The sequence below is a fragment of the Notothenia rossii genome (assembly GCF_949606895.1).
Source record: "Notothenia rossii genome assembly, chromosome: 8".
In the NCBI taxonomy this organism is placed as follows: Eukaryota; Metazoa; Chordata; class Actinopteri; order Perciformes; family Nototheniidae; genus Notothenia; species Notothenia rossii.
Window position 1 is genome coordinate 27,159,561 of NC_136906.1, and position 27,504 is coordinate 27,187,064.

At 41.2% G+C, this 27,504-nt stretch overlaps 1 long non-coding RNA gene across 1 annotated transcript; it reads left to right on the top strand.

The window, feature by feature from the left end:
* The first annotated feature begins 1,495 nt into the window (after positions 1 to 1,495).
* Positions 1,496 to 27,504, top strand: LOC307015526. Its single transcript, XR_013801565.1, has 3 exons — positions 1,496 to 2,019; positions 23,978 to 24,064; positions 26,842 to 27,504. It is a non-coding gene; the product is annotated as an uncharacterized lncRNA (long non-coding RNA).

The following is a 27,504-nucleotide window of genomic DNA, read 5'->3' on the forward strand; positions in this document are numbered from 1 at the left end:
GCTCAAACAAGACAGCCTTTTTACTGCATGCCATTGAAATGGAGGATTCAAATTGAGATTTAATCTTGCTACCCATATACAGTGTATGGCCACGCAGCACACAGTGACATTTAGACAGTTATTTTTTCAGTCAATCTATCAACCCGTTTAAAAAAGAAAAGCTTTTTATTTTATTTCAGTTTTTACCTCCTTTCTTTGTGTTTTCCAGCCTGTTGTCATTTTCTGCCCCACCCTGATTCTTTACACCTGTGTGTAATCACGCTGCTGCCCTGGTGTTATTGCCTGCAATCTCCAGCTGTGTCTTGTCTATGTGATTAGTTCTTGCCTTACCTTGGCACATATCAGAACATACCTTTATTCAATGTTTTTTACAGGCATGCAATGTGCCTTTCTCCTGCATTTGGGTAATTGGATAAACTGACCACATTGCGAATCTGGAATATCTATGGTAATCACGTAGTCTTTAAACAGCTGTCTAAATAAATGTGATCGCTCATGAACGTAATGACACTAATGAAGATACTAAAAATCCTTAACATTTTGCAGCCTGAGGCAATGCATTGTGGGGCAGATGAACATGTCCAGTATGGTCACGTCTTGTTCTTTGTAGAAATCCACATACTATGCAGCTGGAACACCAAACATTTGACAATGACCTTAGAATATGTTTCCGAGGCATTTCCAAACAGAACTAGAGATTCAGGTGTGTATATGCTAGCAGTAGCTAATATAGCATGCAGCAAAGATGAGCAGTGATTTACGATGTCTCACTTCTTTCTAACTCTATATGGATGGTTTTCATTTTCAAACTTGTTTTTTCATCCAATGCTGACTCAAGAAACATCCCTAGAGACATTTATCAGTTTCTGCACAGCTCTTAATGGAGCTACAAAAGGCAACTTTTTCTCAACATACATGCAGTAGTGTTCCCCAACACCTGTTAACTCACTTCAAAGTTCTTTATTTGTCATACGAACATAGCTACAGAGTTAGTTATGTCGATGAAAATCTTAGGTCACAGGCTTCTCCAACAGTGCAACACAATAATACAGATAAACAGAAAAAATATAGTGCAAGTAAATATTAAAAAGTAAATACAAAAAGAAAAATAGTTTAAAAAAAGTGAAATAGTCAAATAAGAGTCTATATGCAAGCTATTGGAATGATATATTAGATAAATAGATACATAATTACTAAGTAGCAGATGAATGTTATGGATATTGTTTCAACAGTTCAGGTGTTTAATGAAACTGTCTCTGAATTAGGGATGCCAGAAACTGACCATGATCAAATTCGAAAATCGGACAGCCCTGGTGAATATTAATCGATTATTCGCTCTGTAGGCAAACTGCAGGAGGACCAGAGAGTCAGGGAGGGAGAAGGTGATGAAGGTTTTGACTAACCGCTCAAAGCACTTCATGATGATGGAGGTGAGTGCTACTGGGTGGTAGTCATTCAGGCTGGAGATTTTTTTTTCTTTTTGGGGACAGGAACGATGGTGGAGTGTTTAAAACATGTGGGGACAACAGACTGCAGCAGGGACCTGTTGAAGATGTCTGTGAACACCTCTGCCAGCTGAACTGCACACACCCTGAGAACACGGCCAGGGATGCCATCAGGTGCAGGTGTGTTGCCTTTTTAAAGGATTTACACACATCTGCCCTGTTTAAACAAAAGGGCAGGGCTCCTGATCCTTCTCTGCACCCCCAGCCTGGCATGCTCTCAAATCGTGCAAAAAAATGTTCAGCTCATCTGACAGAGATGCGCACGCAGACACTCCCGCAGCACCCCCTGCTGCTCCTTTGTAGTCTGTCATTGTTCTTAGTCCCACCCACATGTTCCGGGTGTTACAGCCTCCGAAGTCAGATTCCACCTTCTCTTTGTACTGTCTCTTTGCACTGCTAATTGCTCTCCTAGAATTCCTGAACTCCTCAGAGGGGATCGGTTTTCTCGTTTCCTCAGTCTGACCAGCAATCCGGTGCGGGACCCTCGCTTGGGTCTTACTCCTGCGTCTCTCAGGTAGGACAGCAACAGGTAGCCATGGCGAATCTCCATTGTCTGTCGTGGGTTATTGTCCACGAAGTTTCGGATGTGAAGAAGTTCCTCTCTGCTATATTGTATAGCAGAGTTGGTGCGGTCGGCTTGCATGTTGCGAACCATGTTAAAAGCAAAACGGCAAAAAGTTAATAAACACGCACAAAATACGAAAAAGGGCAAAGATGGAGAGGACCCAAATGACAATCTTCACCGGTGCATTTGCATGCATTCCCTTTGATGTGAGAATCAATGGGGTTTCCCTTTTAAAGAATGTTATTTTGCTGTAATCAAATGTGAGCACTGTCCATTCCCTAAAAATCTGACAATATTAACCATCAAGAAATCATAAATAATTCCTTCCTGCAGCGTCACTTTTCCCCGCAATCTGCAGCCTCGAGCGGGGCCACTCTCTCCTCTTTGGGTTTTTTCTTGGATTCAGCATCTCATCTGCTGTAATGAATGTCCCCAGGTGTTTCATGTAGATCAGTCTCGTGTAGTGCTCCTCTGACGTGGCACGTCATGCTTGTGGCTCTTTGATTGTGGTCTCAAATTCTGCCGAGGATGATTATGTCGGAGGCTGAGAGGGACAGCTGCCAAGTGACGGAGCTTTCAGGCATAGAAAGTGCAAATGTGGAAAATAGCGATAAAGCCCGTTACCGCGTGCAGGTACTTATAAATTCCTGCCCAAGCATCCTGTAACATTTAATGCTTTTTTTGATAGATTATGACAAAAGCCTCATCATTCAGGGAAAATGTGATTTCTTAACCTCATTTTGAAAATAAAATCATCACAACATATCAATATGTAGCCGCTGGATGGATATCTCACCAGGACACAGAGGCTTTTAAAACAATGATTTTCAACTTTGCTATGAGAGCCAATAACCTCCACAATACAGGTACCGTTTGTAGTCCTCAAATCCAGAAATACTTACAGAGGTTTCCATTTACACAAAAAAGCCTGTGGTGTGTTAATGTTTGTGACCGAGTCTTCTTACCTCATAAATAGACTGTCGCAGTTATTAGTCCTAAAACCTGTAGGCTATATTACTCAGCATTTTTGCACTTCTGTTCCCCTTATCTCAAAGTTCGTGTTGATTGCTTTTTTTAGCAACCTGAAATTAGGTGTGGAAGTGATCACGAACTTCAAAGATTTTAACGTTTAGTTCCACGAGTGTAGTCTGCTTCGATACTAATGTTAGCTTTTCACTTCTCATTTAATGTTCAAAAACCATAACATGTGTTTTTCTATCTGGAGACTGTGGAAAACATATAGGGGAGAGTGGGGTAATATGAGCCATATTTTAGTTATGTTATCCTTTAGGCAAGGAACAATTAGATTGAATTCAAATGACAACAACCACCTTTATTTCAGGATGTCTTCTGTCAATCAAAATAAAATAATGCTTATTTCGCAAAGGGCCATGAAAATTTGACTTGGCTTAACTTGCCCCAGATCTAGTTGATCAGTTTAAAAGGTTAAATTGACCAATTACCTTCTTCAAGTTCAAACCTGAGTTGGTTGCTACAGGAATGTTGTTCTGTCTGCTATATAAATGCCAGTTCACAGCATCTCTTTGGAGTAAGGCCATGGAAATGGTCTGACAGTTGTCTGGTCTGCAAGCTCCTTCTCTCTCCTGTGTGAAGACCCCCTGCCTCTGCTGTTCAACTATACCCTACTTTTTTTACTTCCTTTTCTTCCTTCATTTTTATGTATCTACGCAGGGTTGACCAGTCCATATTTCTGTCTTTTGCCAGTCTTTCTCTTGGACTTTCTTGGCATGATAGCTTTTCTACAAAGTTTAAAACATAAAAAACACATCAGTTGCGTACAACTACATTGAAATAGCTGTTTATACTAGAGAAACTTAACTTAAGTGCCTCATGGGGTGTTCAGTTGAACCAGTTGTCTAGCTTAGTCCTTCATGCTAATCTTTAGCTAAATGATTCACATGGTTTTACAACTTGCTAAATAACCACCATGTATGATACATATGTTCAGACCTGGATACATTTGCTTTGACATTAATTATACCTGACAGGTTGAAAATGTACTTTGGCCATCACAGCCAAATTGAAATGAAGGGTGCTTCCTGAATTTATGGTCACATGACAACAAATGTGAACAATTGCCTACTAAAGGGGAGGGGTCGAACCAGTGCTCTTCCCACATGAAAAATAAAATTAAAAGAAAAAATATATTTAAAAAAGAAAAAAAAATATATATTTTTTTTTTAATGAACAAGGTAAATATTTTATAATTGGCATCAGTCAAATGTATAATCTACAATAAAATATCTTTTAAAATTGTGTTACGATGTCTAAAGTTACTGATAAGTCACATGTTTCCTGCCTGGCCGCAGCGTGTATCATTACCCTCTCTCTCTCGTCGTCTGGGCGCTAAGAGAGGAGCCCTCAACCAGTGCAGCAGCAGCCACTAGCAGCTGACTGTTGATATCTTTAAACTATGCCGGCAAAACATAATTTCAGCCAATCAGCGTTGTCAAATCTGATGGTCTACGTCAGCGCCCGGTGCAGTCTGTCAATCAATCAATCAATGTTTATTTATATAGCCCAATATCACAAATGTTACATTTGTCTCAGTGGACTTCACAGTTTGTACAGAATATCAGTATGACAATACGACACCCTCTGTCCTTAGACCCTCACATCGTACAAGGAAAAACTTCCAGAGAAAACCCCACAGTTTAAAGGGAAAAATGGGAGAAACCTCAGGGAGAGCAACAGAGGAGGGATCCCTCTCCCAGGACGGACAGACGTGCAATAGATGCCGTGTATTTGCAACATAGGTAGTCCAAATGTTTGGAAATGCATGTGTGTATAATAAGAAGATGAATCCACGAGGATATCCATCCAGGACTTATGATCCAGGACCACAGCCACGACTCAAGATCCAGGACTCGCAATCCATGACACAGGACCGCAGGATCATCCATGACTCCGGATCCCGGCGTATATAGACACCAAAAAGAAAGACATTTGGGGAAGCTGGGTTAATCGGAACATGAGAGTACACAGGTATAGACAGAGAGAAGGAAGAAGTAAGATGTCCCCCGGCAAACTAAGCCTATATCAGCAAAACTAGGGGCTGAATCTAATCAGCCCTAACTATAAGCTTTATCAAAAAGGAAGGTCTTAAGCGCACTCTTAAAAATGGATAGGGTGTCTGCCGTCCGAACACAAACTGGAAGCTGATTCCACAAAAGTGGAGCTTGATAAGAAAAGGCTCTGGCTCCCATTGTACTTTTAGAGACTCTAGGAACAACCAACAACCCTGCATTCTTGGAACGCAATGCCCTAGTACAGTGGTTCTCAAAGTGGGGGGCGCGCCCCCCCTGGTGGGCGCAGAGGCATGCCAGGGGGGGCGCGAGAGACCAGGAGGAAAAATGGTTATAAAAAAAAAAAAAAAAAAAAAAAAGAAATTCATAATTTGAAAAATTATTGATTCGAAAATAATATGATGCAGTACAGTACTATTACGTCTGGGTCTCTGTTTCATTAAAGCTCGGCTCTGTGTGTGTGTGTGGAACGAGCCATTTTGTGTGCGCGTGAGAGAGAGAGAGCGCACCGGTACTGGAGATCGTTGTTGTTAGCTTCTGGTGCTAGCGAGCTACGCTAACGGATATAAGGCGTTTTTTCAACAACAAAGTGGAGGAGAGTCCTCTCCTGTCAGACTGAGAGCTAAAGGACTCTCAGTGTTATCTCAGTGGGTCTCAAATGTTTTGGTCACCATTAATGTAAATAATTATTTCCGAGGCACACGTTTATATGATCATTATAGTTATAAAAAAATAAGAGAATAAATGAAAAACAGGTATGAAATACTATATGACCGTAAAACAAGAATAACGTTTAAAAGGGTGATTTTGTAAAATATCCATCAAGAAAAAGTAAATCTGTTTACATTTCTGTTTCATATGGGTGTTGAGAGATGTATCCATAGATCTCTTCCTTTCGCTCTCAAAGTGCACCAGATTGATGCTTTTAACTTCAATATTTAAAAATAAATCTTCCCGGGGAAGCTTGCCCCCCGACCCCCCTATGTGACGTCCACACATCACCTATTAAAATAGCACTTTATCCCTGCTTACACCTATATGCCGTGAGCTGAATATTGAGCCTTCATTGTAACAGTCGCGGGTACGTTGTGTATTTGCGTGGGGATTGTTGCAGTAGAAAATTCCACTGTAGCGACCGGTACATTAATGGGAAACCCTAAATGTTTGAGCAACTCTATGAAACGTCAAGCTACCCCACAGCACCCCCAAAATAAATCTCTGGCGCCGCCACTGAGCCTGATTATTCGTTTTGGGGGGGCCCGACTTTTTTTTTTCTCCAAAGGGGGGGCCTGACAGAAAAAGTTTGAGAACCACTGCCCTAGTAGGACAATAGGGTATAATGAGTTCTTTAAGGTAAGATGGCGCCTGCCCATTAAGGGCTTTGTAGGCGAGAAGAAGAATTTTAAATTCTATCCTGTGTTCTATAGGGAGCCAGTGTAAGGCAGCCAGAACAGGAGTAATGTGGTCCCTTTTCCTAACTCTGGTTAGTACACGAGCTGCAGCATTTTGAATCAGCTGAAGCGCTTTGACTGACTTCTTGGTACACCCTGATAATAAGGAGTTACAATAATCCAGCCTTGAAGTAACAAATGCATGGACTAGTTTCTCTGCATCGTTTTGAGGCAAGATATGCCTGATTTTTGCAATGTTACGTAGATGGAAGTAGGCGGACTTGAAATTCAATCAATCAATCAATCAATGTTTATTTATATAGCCCAATATCACAAATGTTACATTTGTCTCAGTGGACTTCACAGTTTGTACAGAATATCAGTATGACAATACGACACCCTCTGTCCTTAGACCCTCACATCGTACAAGGAAAAACTTCCAGAGAAAACCCCACAGTTTAAAGGGGAAAATGGGAGAAACCTCAGGGAGAGCAACAGAGGAGGGATCCCTCTCCCAGGACGGACAGACGTGCAATAGATGCCGTGTGTAAATTGAAAAGATAATACATTTGCAACATAGGTAGTCCAAATGTTTTGAAATGCATGTGTGTATAATAAGAAGATGAATCCACGAGGATATCCATCCAGGACTTATGATCCAGGACCGCAGCCACGACTCAAGATCCAGGACTCGCAATCCATGACACAGGACCGCAGGATCATCCATGACTCCGGATCCCGGCGTATATAGACACCAAAAAGAAAGAAATTTGGAGAAGCTGGGTTAATCGGAACATGAGAGTACACAGGTATAGACAGAGAGAAGGAAGAAGTAAGATGTCCCCCGACAAACTAAGCCTATATCAGCAAAACTAGGGGCTGAATCTAATCAGCCCTAACTATAAGCTTTATCAAAAAAGAAGGTCTTAAGCGCACTCTTAAAAACGGATAGGGTGTCTGCCGTCCGAACACAAACTGGAAGCTGATTCCACAAAAGTGGAGCTTGATAAGAAAAGGCTCTGGCTCCCATTGTACTTTTAGAGACTCTAGGAACAACCAACAACCCTGCATTCTTGGAACGCAATGCCCTAGTAGGACAATAGGGTATAATGAGTTCTTTAAGGTAAGATGGCGCCTGCCCATTAAGGGCTTTGTAGGCGAGAAGAAGAATTTTAAATTCTATCCTGTGTTCTATAGGGAGCCAGTGTAAGGCAGCCAGAACAGGAGTAATGTGGTCCCTTTTCCTAACTCTGGTTAGTACACGAGCTGCAGCATTTTGAATCAGCTGAAGCGACTTGACTGACTTCTTGGTACACCCTGATAATAAGGAGTTACAATAATCCAGCCTTGAAGTAACAAATGCATGGACTAGTTTCTCTGCATCGTTTTGAGGCAAGATATGCCTGATTTTTGCAATGTTACGTAGATGGAAGTAGGCGGTCCTTGAAATGGATTTTATGTGGGTGTTAAAGGATAAATCCTGATCAAATATAACACCAAGATTCCTTACACTCTCACTGGAGGCCAAATTAATGCCATCCATAGTTAATATATCTTTAGATAATTTGTTTCGTAGATTCTTCAGGCCAAGTACAATAACTTCAGTTTTGGTCGTGTTTAACATCAAAAAATTTAAGGTCATCCACGTTTTTAAGTCCTTGAGGTAGTCTTGAATTTTATTTAGATGATTAATTTCATCAGGCTTGATTGATAAATATAGTTGAGTATCATCCGCATAACAATGAAAGTTTACAGAATGATTCCTTATAATATTGCCTAACGGAAGCATATATAGGGTGAACAAAATAGGTCCAAGCACTGAGCCCTGTGGCACTCCATGGCTAACTTTGGTTTGCATGGAAGATTCATCGTTGACACGTACAAACTGAGAGCGTTCAGATAGATAAGACCTAAACCAGCCTAAAGCAGTTCCCTGTATGCCAACTAAGTGCTCTAGTCTTTGCAATAGGATATCATGGTCGATAGTATCAAATGCAGCACTAAGATCGAGCAAGACAAGAATAGAGACAAGTCCCTTGTCAGAGGCTATTAGAATGTCATTTGTGACTTTAACCAGAGCTGTCTCTGTGCTATGTTGTGTTCTAAAGCCAGACTGAAAATCTTCAAATAAATCATAGTTTCTTAAGTAATCACACAGCTGTTTTGCGACTGCTTTCTCAAGAATTTTTGAGAGGAACGGAAGATTAGAAATAGGTCTATAGTTGGCTAAAACCTCTGGATCGAGTTTGTGCTTTTTAAGAAGCGGTTTTATCACTGCTACTTTGAATGATTTTGGAACATAGCCTGATAATAAAGACATATTCATAATATTTAATAAAGAAGTGCTAATTAATGGAAAAACTTCTTTTAACAGCTTAGTTGGAATCGGGTCTAAGATACACGTTGATGGTTTAGAAGAGAGAATCATTGAATTTAATTGTTCAAGGTTTATGGCTGAAAAGCATTCTAGTTTACTATCTAGTGTAATATTATTAGAACTTACGTTTCCGGGAGCTGTTGATAACACTATACTGGTCAAAGGCAAGAGGTCATTGATTTTGTTTCTAAGAGTAAAAATGTTATCGTTAAAAAAGCACATAAAATCATTACTACTGAGTGCTATGGGAATAGAAGGCTCAGTCGAGCTGTGGCTCTCTGTCAGCCTGGCTACAGTGCTGAAAAGAAATCTTGCATTATTCTTATTCTCATCTATTAATGAAGAGTAGTATGCTGCTCTCGCTTTACGCAGTGCTTTCTTATATTCATTGAGAGTAATATGCCAAATTAAACGAGATTCTTCAAGTTTAGTGGAACGCCATATCCTTTCAAGTTGTCTCGACTTTTGCTTTATTTTGCGGGTTTCGGCATTATGCCATGGAGCTAATCTATGTTGTTTTATTTTCTTCTTTTTCAAAGGAGCAACAGAGTCTAATTTTATTCGCAGCGCATCTGTAGCACTATCAACAACATGATCAATTTGGGGTGGTGTACATTTTGTATAAGTTTCCTCCCCTACATGCAGACATGCTATCGAGTTAAGTATTGGTGGAATCTCTTCCTTAAATTTGGCTATAGCACTAACAGATAGGTTTCTGCTGCAGGAGCTTTTGGCTAATGCTTTGTAGTCTAGTAACAGTACTTCAAAAGTTACTAAGAAATGGTCGGATAAAGCAGGATTATGCGGTTCGACTAATAGTTGCTCAATTTCAATACCATAAGTCAGAACAAGGTCAAGAGTGTGATTATAGCAGTGGGTTGGTTTATTTACACTCTGACAGAAACCAACAGAATCTAATATAGAGTTAAATGCAACAGTAAGGCTATTTTTATCATCGTCAACATGAATATTAAAGTCACCTACGATAATTACTTTATCTGTTTTAAGTACCAAAGCTGATAAAAACTCAGAGAATTCTGATAAGAATTCTGAATAAGGACCTGGTGCACGGTACACTGTAACAAATAAGATTGGCTGCAAAGTTTTCCAGGTCGGATGCGTAAGACTGAAAATGAGGCTTTCAAAGGAGGTATAATTTAATTTTTGTTTAGTATTGATAAGTAAACTTGAGTCAAAGATTGCTGCAACTCCACCTCCTCGGCCCGTGCCTCGGGCAATATGAGTATTGATATGGCTGGGTGGAGTGGCCTCATTTATGCTGACATATTCTTCATGTCTCAACCAAGTTTCAGTGAGACAGCATATATCAATATTATAATCTGATATTAAATCATTTACCAGTATTGCTTTAGATGCTAGAGATCTTATGTTTAAGAGACCACATTTAATCTTCCTGTTTTGTTGCACTGTAGTAGTTGTTACATTTACTTTTATTAGGTTATTATGTATGACACCTCTATTAGGTTTTACCTTAAATTGTCCTTGGGCAGACACACACACCGTTAATATTGGGTATTTTATTGGGGTCGGGATTCCTATGGATGACTGCCTAGGAGAGAGCGCAGAGAAGCGTGTAAGACTGCGACTCTGCCTCCTGGTCTCAACTCCAGTTTGTCATGGATTAAGTCCACAGAGCCCTGAAATGTTTGCCGAAATGAGATTTGCACCTTCCAAAGTAGGATGAATGCCGTCTCTCTTAATCAGACCAGGTTTTCCCCAGAAGGCTGTCCAATTATTCACGAAGCCCACATTGTTTGCTGGGCACCACCAAGACAACCAGCGCTGAAATGATGACATGCGGCTATACATGTCATCATTGATCAGATTGGGGAGGGGACCAGAGAAGATTACGGTGTCCGACATTGTTTTAGCATAACTACACACCGACGCCACATTAAGTTTGGTGCATTCTGATTGGCGTAAACGAACATCATTACCACCGACGTGAATAACAATCCTACTGTATTTACGTTTATTTTTAGCCAGCAGTCTAAGATGCGCCTCAACGTTGCCCGCTCTGGCCCCCGGAATGCATGTGACTGTGGACGCTTCGGTCTCTAAATTCACGTGTCTCATAATAGAGCTACCAATAACCAGAGTTGGCTTCTCAGCGGGTGTCTCGCTGAGTGGGGAATATCTGTTAGATACGTGAACGGGTTGGTGGGGACCTGCGGGTTTCGCGTTATGCCCCTTCTGAACAGTCACCCATTCTCCCTGCTGCTCGGGAGTTGCCGGGGGACGGCTAAGAGGAGCTACCTTTTGCCGGTCCGCACCGGCTAACATGGGCTTTACTGTAGCTGAGTTATTTTCTAAGATGCGGAGCCGGGCTTCTATGGCTATGATTCCCGCCTCCAACCTAACAACTATACTACATTTAACACATGTATCGGTACCAGTAAAGGAGGTAGGGGAGTAACCAAACATGAGACAGTTAGAGCAGGAAATAGCACCCGAGGGTGGGGAAAGAGCCATGGCTAGCTATCAAGCTAAAGTAGCTACCGTTAGCAAACCCGAAAAGAGTGTAGGCAACTGTGGAGTTACAGTCGCTAAGAGAAGGAGAGTTTGTGAGTGCTTAAGCTGTAGTAACGTGTGATTACAACGTCAGGCAGTTGCCGTGATCAAGAGTTTTAAAACGATCGATTAAGTTAAGATAACAAGCTATCAGCAACAGAACAGGCACACGGGATACCCGGAGATGACAACAACAACCGGAAGTTACAACATGCTTACCGCAATAGTGGTCCGTGTAGAAACAGTCTCCAAACTCTCAGAACAAAACCTGCAGTAGGAGTCACGAGTCATGCGTCATCAAATTGATTTTATGTGGGTGTTAAAGGATAAATCCTGATCAAATATAACACCAAGATTCCTTACAGTCTCACTGGAGGCCAAATTAATGCCATCCATAGTTAATATATCTTTAGATAATTTGTTTCGTAGATTCTTCGGGCCAAGTACAATAACTTCAGTTTTGGTCGTGTTTAACATCAAAAAATGTAAGGACATCCACGTTTTTAAGTCCTTGAGGCAGTCTTGAATTTTATTTAGATGATTAATTTCATCAGGCTTGATTGATAAATATAGTTGAGTATCATCCGCATAACAATGAAAGTTTACAGAATGATTCCTTATAATATTGCCTAACGGAAGCATATTTAGGGTGAACAAAATAGGTCCAAGCACTGAGCCCTGTGGCACTCCATGGCTAACTTTGGTTTGCATGGAAGATTCATCGTTGACACGTACAAACTGAGAGCGTTCAGATAGATAGGACCTAAACCAGCCTAAAGCAGTTCCCTGTATGCCAACTAAGTGCTCTAGTCTTTGCAATAGGATATCATGGTCGATAGTATCAAATGCAGCACTAAGATCGAGCAAGACAAGAATAGAGACAAGTCCCTTGTCAGAGGCTATTAGAATGTCATTTGTGACTTTAACCAGAGCTGTCTCTGTGCTATGTTGTGTTCTAAAGCCAGACTGAAAATCTTCAAATAAATCATAGTTTTTTAAGTAATCACACAGCTGTTTTGCGACTGCTTTCTCAATAATTTTTGAGAGGAACGGAAGATTAGAAATAGGTCTATAGTTGGCTAAAACCTCTGGATCGAGGTTGTGCTTTTTAAGAAGCGGTTTTATCACTGCTACTTTGAATGATTGTGGAACATAGCCTGATAATAAAGACATATTCATAATATTTAATAAAGAAGTGCTAATTAATGGAAAAACTTATTTTAACAGCTTAGTTGGAATCGGGTCTAAGATACACGTTGATGGTTTAGAAGAGAGAATCATTGAATTTAATTGTTCAAGGTTTATGGCTGAAAAGCATTCTAGTGTAATATTAAAACTTACGTTTCCGGGAGCTGTTGATAACACTATACTGGTCAAAGGCAAGAGGTCATTGATTTTGTTTCTAAGAGTAACAATTTTATCGTTAAAAAAGCACATAAAATCATTACTACTGAGTGCTATGGGAATAGAAGGCTCCGTCGAGCTGTGGCTCTCTGTCAGCCTGGCTACAGTGCTGAAAAGAAATATTGCATTATTCTTATTCTCATCTATTAATGAAGAGTAGTATGCTGCTCTCGCTTTACGCAGTGCTTTCTTATATTCATTGAGAGTAATATGCCAAATTAAACGTCTGTGAGTTGTTTGGACTCGTATCCAAGCAAAAGCCCCTTAACAGGTTAAATGTTAAATTAAATCATTAAGTAATTTTGAGTGTTCCCAAAGCCCCGGTGTTCTGCAGTTTGTGTGGGCCTACTGTACTGTTGCACAGTTTATACTGTAGAAACTATGTGCAGGACAAGGTGTTTGGAAGTTTTGGAAGATTCATAGCTAACCACACTGAAGATTATGGAGTTATTGATCAGTCTTCTCATATTTTTAAGCCTCAATTTGTCCATCCCCTCCCTCTAACATCACCAGAAGTCCTAATTTAAGGGGTATTTTCTCAATTTATTTTACCGGGGGAGCTACCCCCCGGACCCCCCTAGTATTGTTTGGTCACCATTTCCACAGCCCCACCTAAAATATTTTCCACCAGCCGCCACTGGGTCTAACCCTTAACTTACTCACTGGCTAATCTTACCCCACTCTCCAGTATGATATTTTGTTAGCCACAGAGCTTTTTAGTGCACTAATTGAACGTCTATCGGATAAATCAGTTGGCTTTTTGTAGAGGGAACCAGGGTGACGCTGACTTCCGAATGGGCCAACATACTGTAAATACCAAATCCCTGCAACACACCATTAAACTTTAAACAATCTACTTTTTCGAGCCTGTTGAATTTAAGGGTCTCATACACTGAGCATCTTTTCGGCTGTCTCATACTGAAGTTGACTTTGTTGAATACAAAGCCTTTGGTTGACCATCTGAATGTGACTGCAGATTTTACTCTGAAAATACATTTTTGCGAACAAAATGTTATTATGGTGAGACAATTTCAGCTTAAAACAGCATGACATTTCTTGACTCCACATCAATGTGGGGTAATACAATTATTACTAACTGCCCCACTAAAGTCAGTAATGTCTTTTAAAAAGCCTCATCAAACACATATTTATAAACTTGCTTTGATGTGATGTAATTATTTTAATTGTTATTATCCTTTTCATTGTTTCATCTGTCATTGTCTTCTGTCAACTATGTCTTTCGGACCCATGTCTTCATGTTTTACCTTTGTATCGTCTTGCTTTTGTTTGGCTTTCTGCTACATTGCCTTCTATTTTGCTTTTGTTTGGTCTGTCAAGGCAATAGCTGCTATTAAAAAAGCAATTTTTATTTTCATTACATCACTCTAGTTGATTGAGATGTTGTCTTTTGTTTATTTTTGATGTGTATGTCACTGGCCAGGGGCGGACTGGGTGGAAAAAATGGCCCGGGGATTAATTGACAGACAGGCCCACTTAATGCGCGGCATGTATCGGCCCTTGAGTTGCCTAGAGCAAAATAGTTACAGCATATATTTAGTGATTTTAATGTTCACAGATCAATGATGCAATAACATTTGGACCCAATTTGCCTGACTTGACACATGGAATACAACATGGGCGTAGGAAGCATCCTCAATGTGGGTGAGACAATTTGACAGGACCTCACCTCCTCTGGGGGAATCCAGGGGCATGCTCCCCCGGGAAGATTTGTTTTTAAATGTTGAAGTTAAATGCATCAATCTGGTGCACTTTGAGAGCAAAATTAGAGACTAAATCTATGGATACATCTCTCAACACCCATATGAAACAGAACTGTAAACAGATTTACTTTTTCTTTCTAAATTTATTTGAACAGCAATTGGAGGCAAAAGTGACTGCACCCAAAACAATAAACCTGCTAGCTAACTAGCCTAAACTCAGTAACAGAATGTGGGCAACACGTTCTTCTCCATAGCCGTGCGACCTCTGAGTCAGACGTCACTTCCCCCTTTTCTATCCTACGGGTGCAGCCACTCCCCCTGAACCCTGTTTCCCTGCCAACCCCTCCCCTATCCAAGCCCCTCTATCTGAAACCAGGGCTCGCTACAATACTGTATACTGTATACACAAACTATACAAAAACGCCTTTACGCTTCGGAGCTTCTTTATCCATCTGTAAGCCAGCAAGGTGTCACTCACTCCTGATCGTTCACTGCGCAGTGAAAGCTGCTACGGGCCTGATGTGTGAAAGTGAAACTATCTGATAGATAGATAGGTAGCCTATCAAAACGGCCCAGCCCAGTGGGGTGTGGGCCACACCCCACTGGGATTTAGGTAAGCAACAAAAAAAAAAAAGTGAGTGGACGGAACACTTACAAATGTGGAAAACTCCCGGTATTCCCAATGGCCAGTCCGCCCCTGTCACTGGCCCTTTAGAATCTACTGCAGTAGGGTCATTGGTCATCTGCTTGGTCATCTGCTTTAGGAACCCTGTAAAGATGCAGCAGCACTTAATGTCTAATGTCTTGAAAAAGAAAGTGTCATCCATAATGTGCACTTTACCAAGAATCCTCCAGTAGAACACACATTTCTTTGTCTTAGGAGGCTGTGTCTGTGTGTGTGCAAAAGGTTAAATCAACTGAGCCTTGGCGGCGCAGAGAAATTAGGTGAAGGACAAACTGTGGATTGTAATTCATTGCTTGCCCTCACTTCATCATCACTTTGAACCAGCAGAAGAAGCTAAACCAGAAGAAAAGAAGGATGCAGTAGCTTTCAGGATACTGTTCTTTCAGCCCTGGTGTCCTACTTAGAATTCACTGGGTGTTTCTCAATGTCGAGGACTGTGAAGCTGACCGTTGAGCGGCCCGACCAAGCAAGGAGGCAGAGGCAGAGAATTCAAATATAACCCAGTGTGGGCATTTATTCATCACTGTGGTACATGACACAGCCTCAATATTGCTGCCCAGGGGAACACAGTCACCAGCCACAATGATATCACCCACACTACCTGCCCACAGGGAAAATAGAGCCACACACACACTAATTAATACACACACACTAATTAACTCAACAAGACACAGGTGAGAGGGGAGGAGACAACACAGGGCACCAGGTGCACACAATCAACAGAAACAGACATGGGGAAAAGGAACACTTTTCAAAATAAAACACATGTGCAATATACAAAGCCCGAAGCCGTCAGTCCACAGTGACGAAGCCATCTTCGTCACAAGGACGCTTCCTCAACATTTCCCGCAACGAAGGACGCCGACCTCTGTAGAATTCCAAGGAACCTGGACATTGGAACAGTCCTTAGGCGGGACTCGAAAGCATCCTTGAACTAGTGGCTCTGGAGGAGCCTTCCTCGACATTGAAAAACACTCACTGTCAGTACCACTGGCGTCGGGGCTCCGTGTGGAGTCAGCTGCTGCCGATCCGGTTCAGGCGCGTCAAACACACACTGTGCTAGTGATTATTGGAACAACGGCTGAGCCTGATGATTAAACAGAATTAAGATTTTCAAAGGAATTTCCAGAACCAAGAGAGCAGAGAAGCAGTTTTTTAGCTTTATGATTAGATGAGGAGTGACTGTGTTTGAGGCTGTACCCTTCCAAAAAAAAGAAGGTAATTAAACGGCTTCACTGATTAATGTCAAACACAGCCAAGGTGATTTGTGATGTTTCTCTTTTAAATGCCACACACTTTGTTTATGTCTGACAAGCTGTGATGCGGGGAGAATATACTAAGAGTGAGGTGAGGTGAAATGAGCTGGATTATTCGATGAAAGACAAATATGCAGGTCAGCCAGGTTAAAGAGTCCCTGTGATCAACACTGATAAAAACTTTTTTTTTAAATCCTACAAGAAATTAATGATAATCTTTTACTCAAAATCTCTTCTTTTATTTAAAGAGCATCTTACAGGTTTTTTTTTTTCTACATTTATGCTTAAACTTGCTTGAAAATTACAATTAAAAAAATGAATGTAGGATTTGATATGTTTTACGAGACATAAGGGCAGGAATTCAGAGGGAAAAGAGCAATTTTGGGCTCTGCTCTTAAACACGGCTTTTTTTAAAGGTCATACGTCAAACGCGTCATATTACATAACAAAGGGTAAACATCTCCGCTCTCTGACCGCGGGTATAGTTAGTAGTTGCGTTGAGTTGAGCGGTTGTGTTTTAGTGAGCTTGTATTTCACCATTTGTAATCATGGTGCAGTATTATGTTTGTGCAGGTTGCACAAATACCAGCCTGTCAGGACATCGAGTCAACAGTTTCCCTCACGGGAAAAGGACCGGAGCTAGCGTTCGTTCCTGGGTGCGTTGTGCATCCACCTCCCTCCAGCACATACTCTCCACAGCTTTATACTTCTCTCTCCCCCCCCCTTCGCTGCTCTCTCTCTCTCCTCTCCGTTACAAGGCACCGTAAGACGTAGTGTGGAGTTGCATTAGGTAACGCTGTGGTGGCTGTACTGCTCCAGCCGTCTCCTTTGTGTTTGTTTGTTTCCCCCTGTCTGTGTTGTTTGTGTGTGCGTGGTGGCTGTCACTCCTGGCTCCCGGCTCAACCTCCACTCACCTGCTGCAATCAGCTGTGCACCCTCCCCGACTACACACCTGCTTTCCATCAAGCCATTTACAACGGCATATCAACGGAGGCTCAACAACCTTTCTCCGCCAGATCGTCAAGTATCAGCCGTATCTCGCGTCTCTCCTCCGGTACACAGCACCGTAGTGTGGTGTTGCATTAGGTAACGCGAGATACGGCTGATACTTGCGCATTAGTTTCTGTTATGGATCAGTATCAACAGTCCTGCCAGTAACGTTACTATATTATCAATGCTACGTTAGTTATATCCTGAGATAGCTAACTTCACAATGTTGTGATGTGACGTTAGCTAACATTCTGTAGCTAACGCCGGTCACTCACCAAGATAGCTGCCCAGTTCTCCACTGGGTCTCCTCACACCACAGCTCAATTTCTCTCTGATGGCCGTTATTTCTTCTAATCCTTGGCTGCTCCTGGTCTCTTGGACGCCTAGCAGGCTCATAATTATAAGGTTGTGGTCCGTCTGCATTGCATATGCATTCGAATATTCATGTTCAACTTCTTCTGTGTCTTCTGTGTCGAAACTAGCATTGGGATCCATGTTTATTAATACGTTACACCGGCCGCTCTCTCCCTTGTTTCCCCCATGTTACGTCACACACGGGAGGTCACGTGCCGAGGTTTTTTTATGCGGAAGTGAACATTTCTTACAAAAACGACGCCAGATGTCACTGTAGTGTATATTTCTGTATATCTTTTTGAAAATCTAGTGTATTCATCATTTTCCTACACATTTATTCACAGGTGTCTTTAACCTGGAAGTTGCTCTTTAATGTGTTACTTGAATGAAAGTAATTTTGTATCTTCATTTTGATAAGTACATTTAAATTATAGCACAAATTAAATGTGAACTAAAGTGTGTTGACTTACAAACTGTGAAAAGCTAGTAAAATATACATGGGCAATGTGAGTAAAGTAGTGATGGGTCGTTCGTGAACGATTCGTTCTTTTTGAACGAATCTTTGAAGTGAACGAGATGAACTGATTCCTCCCACAAAACGATTCATTTGTTTGAATCGCCGCCTTCCGCCAAAAGCTAAAGAGAAGCAGTTCGCGAACGACAAACTTAAAGAACTGGCGGAAACAGTTCAGAACTGTTTCCTACAGTTATTTTATCTTATCCCTTTCTTTCAAGAGGAGGGTCCAAAATACTGGATGTTCCATCTACACAGAGTTGGACTCAGTTAGACAACTACCACATTGTGACCTGCTCTATCGAAATCAGTCGCATTGACCCGAAGACACATTTTGAGTTGTATACACTGCTGGAAAGAGGATATTCCTAGCTTTCTAATGATATCAGGATTGTTTTTGTACTCCAAATATTAAGCGAAATATATTATATAATGACTGTCACCGAGTCATCATTTTGAGAAAAAGGCCTTCAAAGTTTTCTCTTCTCTGGAATCCATCGATCTGATTGTTTATTAGCGGAGCAAATGATCAAAATACTACGCAGGGAAGATATTTTCGTTTGGATTACTGGTCTGGGGGAAGCTCGCGAGTGTGTGTGTGTATACGTGTGTGTGGTTGTGTAATTTTGCGTTTGTGTGTATTGCGTTTGTTTCCCGGGGAAAACCCTCACGAGAAACACCGGTTGTTGTTATGCCTGCTGTGACGTTAAGTTACTCCGTTCTCCGCTTGTAATTATGCCGTTACAAGCTTCAAAGTTGTATTTATCATCTGAATTTGCCGAAACAAGTTTTATATTCTGAAAGCCAAGACTTTGCTTAATTGAAATCAGATGAAAACAAACTGTAACGGATCCTTCCGTGTTATTTATGATTACTCTACGCTTACATTTATAATGTCAGCCAGAGGGAGGGGGGGCGGCATTGCGGAAGAGCAGATTGCCTGTCATCTTCCCTTTACAAGCTTAAAGAATGTATTTATCGTGTGAGTTTGGAAATAAAAGTTTCATATTCTGAAAGCCAAGACTTTGTTTGTTTAAAATCAAACGAAACACCCGAACCCCGAAAAAATAGTTTTTTACGCAAATCCACGTTTATTTTGAAATGAGCCGTTGTGACTTCCGACTGATTTCGATAGAGCGGGTCACAAATACAATTAAGTACTTTATTGTTGGACTCAGTAATAGTTGGACTTCTACCACAAGTAGGCTACGATGAAGTTATTTTACTGTGTACTTTTTCAGTTATTCTCTGTCAAACTCCTGTGGCAGAAAATCATTTTATCTCTCATAAAATATGGCAGAAAACCTCAGTTTGACAGAGGATTACAACTGTAATCAGAGCCCTCTCATCTGAGCTCCGTTACACACACACACAAAGGAGCGGGACATCCTCCTCAACCTGTCCGCCATAAATGCCTCAGAGGACGGATACCTGAACCGTAGCGTCCAGCTAGCTTAGCCGCTAGCTTAGCGATAAATACACACATCGTTGTATTCTCCTCCCTAGTGCTGTAGCAACGCGTCGACTTCAAAATATCGTCGACGACATATTTCCTCGTCGACGCATCGCCACACACACGTGGGTCACCCAAAACAACAACAAGCAGTTCGCAATCGCACTTTAAACACTATGGAGACTGAAACGGCTACCACATCCTCCTCACAGGATTGCGCACGAAGCCCTGCAAAAAGCCCCCAAACAAAAACATCTCGCCCTAGGTCTTTCAAATTGAATTTATTGAAATCTCCAATATCAAAATAAGAGCTTGTTCGCGGGGTGCTAACAGTTAACCATACAATTTATCGTTTACTTTCTCCGTCTTTATATGTAGATATTACTTTTCTCCGTTAATCTCCGTCACATTGTTTCCATAGCAACAACAACTTCCTGTGAACAGCGCTACCTCTCCTTCAAAATAAAAGCATATTCATAAATAGGAACAGCCCTAGTGTGTTGTGCAGCTTGAGTTCTGTGCACTTCGGTAGTGCTTACTATCTTATAGCCCTCCGTGCGGTTTGTTCGTGCTTGGTTGGTTAGTAGTTAATGTTAGCTACCTAGCTAGCGGCGCCAGCTGTGTGTTAGTTAACGTTTTTCAGAATTTAATGTTGGATGGAATGGTAGCTAGTTTACGTCTGCATAAACACCGTTATCTAGCCGCTACTAACCCGGAACGAACAAACTGCACAGAGAGCTAACTCATGTTGCGGTCGTTTACGAGTCTAACATAACATTAGACTAACGTTAGTCAGCTTATAGTATCAATGTATGTCAACTAACGGAGCCAAGCAATGTCCAGGCCAGGGCTGCACGTAAGCTGGTGCGCAGTTGTCATGAATGAAGTAATGTTTTTTGGTATTTATTTGAGATACATTATGTTTTTTATAAATCGAACAACAGAAAAATAATCGTTAGATTAATCGATGTAATAATGGCCCGATTAATCGTTTTCAAAATAATCGTTTCCCCCCAGCACTACTCCTCCCCATGTCGGCCCTAAAAGCTTCAGAGGGCGGATACCTGAGCTCCATAGCGTCCCGCTAATGTGAAACACACACACACAGCGTTAGCGGGACATTCTCCTCCCCCTGTTGGCCCTAAAAGCTTCAGAGGATGGATACCTAAACCGCAGCGTCCAGCTAGCTTAACCGCTAGCTTAGCAATAAATACACACAGCGTTGTATTCTCCTCCCCCTGTCGGCCCTAAAAGCTTCAGAGGGCGGATACCTGAGCTCCATAGCGTCCCACTAATGTGAAACACACACACACAGCGTTAGCGGGACATTCTCCTCCCCCTGTCGGCCCTAAAAGCTTCAGAGGGCGGATAGCTGGGCTCCGTAGCATCCCACTAGCTTAGCCGATAGCTAAAGGTAAACAAACATAGATGGGTACATAGCATATGAAGAAATCGTCACCGATGTAGAGGATATATTTTTGTATTCACTTTGAACTCGGTCAAATGGAGTTTAATGCTTTGGGATTACATTTAGGCCACATAGTACGTGCATGGGTTTGAAAGTATAACGTGCTAGCCTGCTGTAATACATCGTATAGTCAGGCACACATTTATGAGATTTAACAATGGCCAACTATATTTCTTAAATAATATGTAGCCTATTCCCAGAGCATAATTCATGGGGCAACAAGGTGAGGTGCAAAATGTGTTTTAATATCATACGTTTTACACCAGCAAACTTCTTGAACGGACTTCGGCAGTAGTGAAGACTCACTGAACAAATTAAGTACAAAGACGAATCCTTCGCAAACGTGCAAATCACAAGAAGTCGTTCGCGAACCGGTGAACGAATCAGTGAACGAATCTTTAAAGTGAACTGAGTCAAAAGATTCGTGTCCCAAAAGGGATTCGAAATGCCCATCACTAGAGTAAAATGGGTGACGCCCCGGATGACGTCAGAGGAGTTTGCACTAGGGATGTGCATCTCCATCACTGAGGCCGATGCGATGCGCATCTCGATACGTTGCCACGATACGATACTTTAACGATACCTTTGAAACACCAGGCGATGCGATACGATACGATTCACCCCTGTTGCGATACAGTTCGATACGATTTGATTCAACATTATGCGATTCGGGGCGATACGATGCGATTCAACACGATGCAAAAATAATAATACTTCAATATGGTACGACAGAGGATTTTTGTTTTATTCCTTATATGCAGCAAATCATACATTAACAAAAAAGTGCTTTACATATTTGGTACTGCACATCCCATCATGCCGTTTATTTTTTTACCTTTAAAAGCTCTCCAGAGTACAATTGTATAACACCTCACAGTTAAACAATGTAAGGATGCATTGCTCATGATTAACAATGTGCAAATAACAACTACCATAGAGCAATGCCCATACAGCTGCCAGCCTGATGTGCTTAACACTCAGAGGCTAACTCACCAGTGAGCAGAAAGCAGTGGTTTCTATCTGAACAATAAAGAAAACAAATAACCTTTCACAAACAGGTATTTCATAACTGCTTACAGAAATGAAGACATTTAAATTATTATTGGCCGTCACAGGCTGCTGTAAGCTAAACACCTCTCTCTGACAGAAGACCTCACTGAGTGATTTAACTCATATGTCTCACTTTCAGGTTTCTCTTTTCAGCCGCAGACCCCACGTCGCCTCTTTATGTGCGTCGCTAAGTTCCTTGTACTACTTGTGTACTTTAAAGCGGCTCGGCATCGTTAACAATTTGCGAGTGATTTTTCAAGTTGACCGTCTGTAGTAGTAGTGCCGCGCACATATACCATCAGGACGTTACTGATGGGGTGCGGCTGCGGAGTGATACTGTGTGTATGCAAGTCCGCATCTAGGACGGATCTATGTATCATGGCTGTAGACCTGTCAAGTAATAAAGATACCTCATACAAAGGTCTATGGATACCTTATTACTCTCCATGACCTGCGGTCAACTATATAGCATAAATGACTATTATACCGTCTTTCTTGAACAATCCGAAGTGTTGCCAAACGTTTGATTTGTAGGTATTTTTCGGTGCGCTGTGTTTCTCTTTCTCCTCAACTTCCGTGTGTGTTGATAACTGAGACTCTCGTTCTCCGTAGTGGCGAAGCAAATATCAAAGATCGTCTCTGCTGAGCGTTGACAAGATGAGGGGATTTTATATGAATGAATCGGTTTTTTACCGATGCAAAGACGCTACGCAATCGATGCATCGCGAGTTCAACCCGGTTCAACCCAAACTGTAGCCGATGTGCACTCTTTCAACCGGTGCACTCGCATCTTGAACGTTTATGCCGGTGCACCGATGCGAATCGGTGAATCTTAACATCTCTAGTTTGCACACAGTACAGACATTTGAAAAAAACAGTTGAAGAGAAGAGAGCATGGACCCTCATCTAGAATGAATACTCGTGGATTTTGAATCATATAAGTATATTTATGTACTTTATTAACTCTACATCCCTGTTAGCTTGTCAGCTTAATGTGGATATCAAACGAACGTTAGCTATCATCAGTCTTTCAGCTTAGCAACTTAGCTAGTTAGCATGCTAGCTAATTTAGCCTGCTTTCTTGGACAAGGCACACACAACATGTAATACTTTGTGGTTTAGTAGTTGTTTCAAACCAGTCAACAGCTGGCGAAGTTCACCGTTTTGAATTAAAAAAATGTGGCAGTGGGGCCCTAGTAGTTCAGAAAAAAATGTTTTACTTGGGGGTATTTGCGCTACATTTTCAAATGCTGCTCGGTAGTTAAGCAGTGTGGTGCCAATCTAAGTTTTCCTTTACTGTGGAAGTCAATTCACTCACATGACTGTGTGTGATGCACATGTGTGCTTTTTTTTCCATGTGTACACTGAGACAGATAGCGGCACCAGCTTCCTAAAAAAAGGGTAGGCCTATGTCACATTCACTGCCATGGACGCTGCTCTGTGTAAGCTGCCTGTGATGCGGCCTGTTTCTCTGTAGCCTAAAGAAGGAGAGGGGTGATCCAGGAAGACTACTGGGACAAGAGTGACTTTATTAGAAGTTTAACTGTTGGTGCCTCCTTCTGTAGCGCGTTCAATTGAAGTTAAGGCATAATCTTTGTCTCCAATATCTTTCTATACTTACAGTTATGTGTGTTCGCTACAATAATTGACATGTCTGTTCAACAGCACCAAGTTGAAGTTAGACGGAAGCCGTCCTCCCGCCTGATGGAGCTTCTGGAAGAGTCTGCAGAGGAGCTGATTAAAGAGAACCAGGTAAATGTTCTGCTTGATTTGTGTTAAAATGTGTCTGCTGTTCTGTTTGTACATGAATATCTATATTCTCTAAAGGTACATCTTGCCATTATGTGATAAAACCTCTTCAGTCTCCAGTTTTTAAGTTAACATTTAGATAAAGTAGATTTGAATCTAATTTTACTGTATAATATTTATATATATTTTCCAACTTACTCAATTTCAATGTTTAATATTCTGATTCAAAATGGGTTTTTCAGGAGAATTGATGGTTTGAGCCTGTAGAACCCAATTATTTAATCAGGTTTACTTCCTGTTTGGAACAAAGCAAACATTTAATAAACTGAGCTTCCTTACTTGTAGTCATACTTTGACCGTAACAAATAAAAGTTTATATCAATTCCCATATCCACACAGTAGCGAATGTGCATGTAAGGGATAATGTGCATGTAAGGGATAATGTGCAGCGAGGCGATCAAGATCCCTCCGCTTCGCATCGGGCTCCTGAACTGCCTGTCGGGTGTTCTTTTACCCATAATGACCAAGTCACTGCACATTTTCCCGCTTCTTACAAGGTCAGATTCTCACCAAAGTAATGATATGACTCCCAATATTAATTTAAATGCTTTTATAGATTTAGAAAATGTTTTTACTGATTTAAAAAAATAGTAGGCTATTATTGATTTAAAATGACATGCATCCACTAAGAAAAATAGTCTGTTGTTACTGTTTGAACTAACGTAGCAACGGCAGGAACTGCTTCAATAGCGTTTTTGCGGACCTATTTGATAACAGATTTGAAAACATTGTTGCTTGATTTAAAATTAGCACAATTCATTATGTCAAACCTTGTAAAGTATCTAGATATCCCTGCCCTAATGCCAAAGTAACTGGCAACTGAATATGTTTTCGCCGTTTGATGTCTATGTCTGGACCGCTGCGTAAAAAGGAGGGTTTCTGCCCCGTTACTTCTCCGCTGTTTTCTTGTCCCAGTTTGAAAAGCAAACTGCATGCAGTTTGCTTTTCGGCCAAACTGTATTCAGTTAAATTGACCGGACTTCTTTCTGCAGATGTGAGCGTCCTTAACAACGGTGAATAAGTCCTTGACAGCGGTCTGTCTGTACTGGATTAACAATGTGTCACGTGTTCTGAATTGACCAATCAGAATCGAGTATTCAACTAAGCCATGTAATAAATGATAATAAAGCCCTTTGAACCTTTTGAAGCTTACCCCATCCCCTCTGCTTAAAAAGAACATGTAAAATCAATGGCTACTTAAAGAGCCTGTGACAGCCTCCCAACAACTGTTGTGCAATGAAATATTGGGCTACTAGTAATCTTGAACCGTCAGCTTAAAAAATAAGGTGCGATACCGTCCGATAAATATCAATCATTTCGAACGGTGCGGGGAAATTCCTTCGACTCCTTTTGAAGTTTTGGGGGAAGCTGGAAGTGACGTCAATGCGGGAATGCTTCACTGTGCGGCGAGAGAGCCAAACACGGACAAAGTGTGTTGTCATGCGTAGAAATTGTGAATTACTGAGTTTAGGCACGTTAATAACGTTTTAATTAAGTTGACTACAGTATATTCATATTTGTCAGTGCTTTCATGTCAATTCGGCGAATCATAAATGATCGTGGTGAAGATGATGATTAAATTAGGATTAAAAATCGGTAGTGAGAGCTGCTGAATTTCCTCCCGTCGGATGTGATATAAAAACAAATCGATTATTTTTGTAGTTGTAAACTCAAGTGGATTAAACTACATTTATTAGTGCTTTCATGTCAACTCGGCGAACATATGATACATTAAATGATCGTGAGGATGATGATTAAAAATCGTTTGTTTGAGCCGGTCTGCATTTCCTGATGAGAAAACAAACCGATGCTTTTTGTAGTTGTAGTACACCAACATGGATTAAACGTGTGGTTTTTTTACCACAATGTTGGGGAAGTTAATGGATAAAATGCAGGGATTATGATTATTATTATTATTATTATTATTATTATTATTATTATTATTATTATTATTATTATTCCCACTCCGATCAGGACACTAGGTCCACCGTTTCCCCGCAGCGAGCCTCCCCCCGTTGACAGTTTACGTGGGCTGGGCTGGGTGCAGTGGCAGACTGGCCATCGGGACGAATCCCGATGGGCCGGTACCGAAGTGGGCCGGTCGGATAAGTCACTAGCACATCCCCCACTACCCCCGTTGACAACTTACTAGCGGTACCGAAGTGGGCCAGTCGAGAGTCCCGGGCTGATCTTTAGTCCCAGTCCACCACTGGCTACATGACCGTATGATCGCCCATATTGACCCACCTAATTCCTAAACTTCTAACAGATAAAACATAAACCGATCCTTCAGCCTCATATGAGCTCTCAGACACGTTCAAAATTAAACTGTCATCGCTGTCTGAGCTTGCTGCTGTGTGCGCCATCGTGCGTTTGCATGCAGATGCTGGGATCCGGAACGGTGCAGCTGGAGCTCTATCCCGCAATTACGTCACACATAATTTGGCGGGATTTGAAGAATCCCCAAGAAGATCCAGAATATGGTCAACATTGAAGGGGAGATTAATGGTTATCAAAGTACAAATATCCCAAATCAGTTCAGTAATGGTTTCAAGGGGACAATATTTACTAAAATTGATGGGTTTGGATGATGGGTGAAACCCGTGTCACAGGCTCTTTAAATTCTAAATTAAATAGCTAGCCCAACCCAATCAGTCTCAGTAAATTCACAGAAAAGTTTACAGTATTGTATGTTAACACTGATTTACATGTTTTGACAGAATGGAGGCAAAGATATCGTGGAAAAAGGACTATGCTGAGTGTCGTGAAGCTCCATGTCTTCCATGAAGTGCAGCAAAAGAAGACACCACGCCTCCCAACGTGTCTATCTCCATCGAGGGGTCTGAGGGCCTTGATGAGTGTAAATGTTTGGCAAACGCCTGCCTTCTGCTCACGGGCATCGTCCATGCAATGAACTTAAGTAACACATCAAAGTTGAAATACGCTTCTGTCATTTTCAAAAATCCATCTTGAACTTAATTTCCTCAAGATTTCTCTTGAAAGTACACATTTTTGCAAAAGCAGTGGTAGATTTTTGAGGTACTTGAGAATTTTCTTTTCGTTGCACTTTATACTCCACTACAAATCAAAAGGAAATATTGTACTTTGTGCTTCACTATCTTATATAGAGTTTATAAAATATAAGGTTCTGGTTTTTAATTTATCAAAACATTTAAATATTGTTAGAAATCCTTGAGCTATTACATTTTTTTTGTTAATATTGGATTTTTTACTACAGGGTATGTATCACATGTAATACTCAAACAGAATTTAGCTAATTATAGTTTTACTTAAGTAACATTTTCATTACCACACTTTCACTTGTAATAGAGTATTCTTACAGTGTGGTATGAATATTTTTACTTAAGTAAAGGGCCGGATTC